Raw genomic sequence first — 6,111 nt, forward strand, 5'->3', positions numbered from 1 at the left:
TCATCTAGGCTATTAGATTCTTCCATTTCCAGGTTTCTGGGCACAAAACAGGTTAAACATCTCTGTTGAAGAGACAACCCTGCATGTTTAACATTCCTGGGTTTCCTAGTACTTATCTGTGAGCACAAGGACCTCTCTGATTCCAACATCTAGACTTCTTGGTCATGATAGTTTATTTCCAGTGGAATGGATATAAAAGATACACCATTTAGTCATTTATTAGCTTGATTTATGATTAATAGGAGTTTTTGAGACAGGGTTCCTAGCCTAGGCTGGCCATGAATTCCCTATTTAGCCATGGATGATATTGAACTTCTGATCCTCCTGCCCCCACATCTTGAGTGCTTGGATGATATGCATTCACCTTCACCCCCAGTTTATGTGGTGCTGGAGATAAAACTCAGGGCTTTACTCATGCTAGGTGAACACTTCGCCAAATGAGCCACAGCCCAGCCCTGTGAGTAGTCTATTGGATCCTGCCTCTGTCCTTTTACCCTGATCCCATAATGTTATTGTCCAGTGCACATGTGTTCACATGCAAATGCACACATACTATTAAACTAAATAGCTACTGCTGTAATTGTAATGATAAATCAAGCTCTTTGGAATTAATTGCTAAAAGAAAAATTAGGAGATCCTGTCTCATATCAGAAGAGCCAACTGGTATGGGACAGAAGAAAACCAATAATCTACAGACCATTGTTGTCAAGATTCTATTTCTTTCTTTCTTTTTAAACTTTATTCAAGTGTTTATTTTTTAAAGTCTAGTACCAGAGAACAGAATAGACAAACATGACAGTTACTACTCACAAGGGACAATGCCCCCTCTGGTCAGCTACGTTGGCACCAGTAGCAGAAAGCAAGCCAAAACAGGAGATCTGCAGTGACCAGATTACTAGGATGAAGCACACAACAGAAGTTAACTAGGTCACGCTATCTTTTGGCAAGGAATTCAGTAAAATAGCACAAGGACATTCTGGAAGGGCTTAAAGTCACATTCAGAATTAAAAAGAAAATGTTCAAAGCTAAACAGTGAAATGGAAGCTTTCATTATCTGCTAAATACTATCAAATCTAAATAGAGTTTGGATAATGACTATCTCCACAGCACTTAGTTTCAAAGCTAACTTCAACAATTCCTGGAACTATCCAGCCCAGATGCTGTCTTCTGTCTCTCTGCTCCAGCCCACCATGCAATGCTTGGGTTTAATGAAGGTGATCCTAAGAGCACAGAAGCAGTGAATGAGGTGAGAGAGGGAGCCTGAGAAGCATCGTTTCCATACAGAAGCCTAGCAGCCCCTTCCGGCAGGAAAAGGCATCTATCTTGGCTGAAAGCTGCCCTGAAAAGGTCATCAGATATGCGGCTAGTTACCAGGTAACAGCCTAAAGCTCTTGAGTAATCATCAAACCATAACCCTGCCATCTGCCCACTGAAACCTTTTATTGTTTTTGTCAACGTTTTGTATGTAGTTTATTCTGGCCTGGACTTAATGATGACAGCCTGTATTTAAGCCAATCAGGAGCAAAACCACGTTGCATTCTCTTTAAGTCTAGTTGGTTGAGAAAAACATTTCCTGTAGTGACCTCATCGTACAATCTTTAACAAAAACTTGTAAGTTGCATTGATTATTCCCCAGGAGATAAGAGAGCGATGGTAATTCAGATGGGCACCTCTGAAAAGATTGATCAGTTGCCTGTCCCGTTCTACCCAGAGTGTCTTGAAAACCATGGGGAGAGACTGGAATGGCCCACCAATGTGAGACTGTATTTGAGCTTTTACAACATTAATTGGGAAGTTTAAGAGCCCCAACATGGCACCCAGCACACCTCCACAGATAAAGTCGTTAACCAAGTGCGCGCTATTCATAGTGGCAGTAGGCAGATGCTCCTTAATGGCCCTCGAAGGCCAAAAAAAGGGACATTGCTAAATCCATTTCAAAAGAGGATAGGCACCAAGCCTCGGTAATACTCTGCAATTCCATGGCATTTCAGGGCCTGGAAGGCCTGGTAAGTGTTTGTGAATCTATCATGATGCTTGTGGTCCTGAAGCAAAGTCTGAACCCTTTCTAATGGAGTGAAAATGGCTTCTGTTGACCCGGCAAGCACAGCTGCCACACTTCTGGTAGCAAACTCCAGAGCGCTGCTCACATGCTCGCAGAGCAGGTGAGACAGGTCCTCATACAGACCAAACATAAGTGCCAGCCTGGTGGTCTTCTGCATCAGTCGGGGGAGGATCCCATCATACAAGTTTCGAAATCCATCCCTCGTCAGCTGAAGTATGGCATCGCGCATTTTGATGCCATACAGCTGCTGCCAAAAGAGGATCTTCTGAACAGGGTATGTGATGGCCACATTGTTGAAGGCTGTGCAGGAGCCACAGAAGAAATGCTTTATCTCACCCACGTCTGCGATGTGAGTTGACAAATCCTGGCTTGAAGAGGTCAATACTGGGGGCCTCTTATTATGCACTTCTGAGTCCATCTTGGTGCTTATGATCCTTCTTCTCTAGGAAATTTTTTTAACCTGTGAACTTTGGTCCTCTGCTAAGCATTGGGTCCTCAAAGACAATAAAGCCACGGACTAGTCAGCGAATCGGTGACATCGACTGAGCCTATCATTGATGATGACAGCTTTCTGGTAACTTTCCCAATGCTTCCCATTGTCAGCCTTCTCTCTTCTGAGGTCAATATTGATAACTGCATCCTACTGCATGTTCAGTCCTCAACACCACGTGGCCCGCTGGATGGCCGGCTGCTGTGGATATCGCTCTGTATAAATAAAGACTGAATGGCAGGTAGCCAGACAGGAAATATACTCAGGACTAACAGAGAGGAGAATTGAGGGAACAGGAAGGCAGAGAGGGAGACTGCCTGGAGCCGCCACCAGGACAAACAAGATGTAAGGTACTCAGGACTAACAGAGAGGAGAATTGAGGGAACAGGAAGGCAGAGAGGGAGACTGCCTGGAGCCGCCACCAGGACAAACAAGATGTAAGGTACCAGTAAGCCACGAGGCACGTGGCAAAGTATAGATTAATAGAAATGGGCTAAATATAAGAGTAAGAGCTAGACAATGATAGGCCTGAGCTAATGGCCAAGCAGTTTAAATAATGTAAGCGTCTGTCTGTATGTTTATTTTATAAGTGGGCTCCAGGACTGGCGGTACTTGGTGGGACCCGGAGAGAAAAGCTCTCCAGCTACAGCCGGCGACTGAGCCGCTGGCAGAGGTGCAGACCAGACCCAACCCAGGCAGGGGTGGGATAAGATTCTATTTCTTTTCATACTTATTTTTAATCTGTGAATCCTTCCTCGAATCACCCTAAATCCAAACTTTCCATTTTGATATTAATAATGTTCAAGTTTTCCACAATAAAAAATAAGTCTTTCCAATAGCAATCTCTGAGGTCTCCAGAAGGAAGATGGGGCCCAACAACAATGACTTTACCCAGTCTGAAATGATGCCATTATACCTAAGAACATTACTCAATGATCAGCTTTGGACTGCAAACTCTTTAGGACAGTTCCAAGATGAGATGGTCCATCATCTTACACTTACAGCCAGAACCTCAGATAAGTTTACCCATTACTGTGAGACTAGCTATAAACATTACAGCTAGTTGTAATGAGACTTAACCATTTAGCTTTCTTACAGGATCCCACAGAAATACCATCACCTCCTAAACAGTAAGAAGCAATTTTAAGGAAATGATGCTCCCTCCTCCAAAAGTTTTCATTTTCTTAGGGTTTATGGATAAGTTGTTTATAGGGTTGAGGGTAGAACAATAAAATTTAGAGTCAAGAGTCTTGTTTGAAAAAGAGAAAACAGGGCAATAGATAGGTATAGGATATTAAAATAGATTATTATATCTATTAATAAACTAACTTAACAAACTATCAGCCTTAAATAATTTGCACTAGTATGGATTCTTATATATTGATACAAATGTAAACTATTTTTATATTCCTATTTAAGATAATTTACATATTGATAGAAATTCAAAACTATAATTGTCATACCATACACATGTTCCTACTCCTAATTGGAATATTTTATATATTGATACAAATGTAAAATTATATTCACCATACTCTATATACATAGTTATACCTCTGTTTAGGATATTTTATGTATTGATACATATTTAGGATATTGTTAGCATATTGCACTATACATTTTTACCTTTATTTAAGATATTTTGTGCATTGTCACAATTTTGAAGTTAAATACTATCCTTATACTGTACATCTGTTTACAGACTATTTACCTTGTTAATGTGAAGCCTTAGTAATTAGGTTATTTAGGTAGGTAAGACTTATAAGTTAATCGGCACCCATGCTTGTCATATCTATAGTTATGTTAGTTAGGTTTTCCAGATTTGCAGAAACATATATCAGATGCATAGATAATTTTCAAACACTTCATAGACCTAGAGAATATGGTATTTGAAGGTTTTGATAACTTAGAATTCTGTTGACATTAGATATGATTGCTCCTGGCAGCACCAATCTATTCCCAATGGAATGTTGGGTTTCTAAGACACTCTGTTTGGAAGTTAGTCTTCTTCTTAGCACAAAATGGTCTGCTGGACAAAGAACTGCCCCTGCCTCAATTGTTGACAGTATGTACGCTGTCCTTTCCAGATGAGCAGGACATAAGGAAAAGCAGGTACTGAACCTTGTCAAGACAGGGTAAGATGGTCTTTCAAAATTCCTGCTTCTGAAAATGGCCTGTCAGATATTCTAGGCCTGTGGCCGAAATGGATGCCCAATGGTGCTGAGAAACTTTAGGTGACTGTCCAGGCTGCTAATTATCTCTGTCTATTCTTGAAATATTTTGGAAACTGCTTGGTTGCATTTTCTGTTTTCTCAGGTGTTATTATGTTTTTTCTCAGGTCTTTAATGGGGTTCAAGACTAGATAGTTACAATTATAATCCTCTCATATCTTAGCTAAAAACATTTCAGATACTAAAGTTAGATTTTTTTAGAATAGGACAACTATTGGAATAATCTTTATAATATGCCATTTACCTATGTTCTGGACATCTCTGGATTTTAGTCTCTCGTTTGATGTCTCTTGTTTGATGTTGTTCTTGCTGGTTATATTTCTATTTTTGTTTAGGTTACTACTTTTCCCCTCTCCTGGACAATACCTGATAATTATTCCTATTGTACATAGTTTTATATCAGGTTAGAACTTTCTTATTTAGACAAAAGGGGTGAGATGTAGTGGATATCTGTTCTATGACCCTGAAGCACAGCCCTAGAGAAGTAGCAGGTGACTGCTCTATCTGCCTATGACCTTGAAGTACATGGTCCTGGTGCGTGGCCTCTCAGCTACCCTTAGATGACTTGAGATGCATGTATGCAATCTCTCTTCCCTCCCTTGTGGGACTTGGATGCTGGGAGAGTCTCAGGCATGGAAGAACAGTATAGGACTGTGCCTCACCTTTTCCAAGACCCTGCAGCAATTCCTCTGTTCAGTCTTGCGAGTTTTCCTTTCTTAATAAATCCCTTTGTCGTTTAAGCAGACGCTGTGGATTTCTCGCATTACGCTGCGTCTCCTTTATTTGTTCTTATTGCATTTCTTTCTCCATCTTCTTCTCTTCAGTTACTTTTTGTTTGTTTGGCATGACCAAAGGATCTACCTTCAGTTTCTAAATGCACAGTGCCATGTTATTAAACATAGGAAATACTTTTTTATAGCATGAACCAATAGCATGTTTATACTTTGACACATGGCTTGTTACCTCATTTTTTTTACATGTCCTGCTTGCTTGGTGGCTGGCTGGTATCTCTCTTTACTTTGCCCTCCTTCCTCCCATCATTCTCAGTTTGGCTTTCCCACCTAAATTCCTGCCCAGCTACTGGCCTTCCAGCTTTCTATTAACCAATGAGAGTAAAACATATTCATAGTGTAGAAAATGATCATCCCACAGCATTTCCCCACTTTTTGCCTAATTAAAAAGGAAAGTTTTAACCTTAATACAGTAAAAATATATACAATAAAAACAATTATTAAGGAATAATTATAGTAACAGTATCTAATCCATTTGTGTTTGGCAAAACTAGAGCAAATACTTAATTATCTCTCTTATTTTGGTGAGTCTACAGT

The 6,111-nt window shown here is 40.2% G+C and overlaps 1 pseudogene; it reads right to left on the minus strand.

Annotated features, from left to right (window-relative positions):
* Nucleotides 1–1,584: 1,584 nt before the first annotated feature.
* Nucleotides 1,585–2,725, minus strand: LOC102915044 (mitochondrial nicotinamide adenine dinucleotide transporter SLC25A51-like; annotated as a pseudogene).
* Nucleotides 2,726–6,111: the final 3,386 nt, after the last annotated feature.

This window comes from Peromyscus maniculatus, chromosome 20 (assembly GCF_049852395.1).
Source record: "Peromyscus maniculatus bairdii isolate BWxNUB_F1_BW_parent chromosome 20, HU_Pman_BW_mat_3.1, whole genome shotgun sequence".
Classification (NCBI taxonomy): domain Eukaryota; kingdom Metazoa; phylum Chordata; class Mammalia; order Rodentia; family Cricetidae; genus Peromyscus; species Peromyscus maniculatus.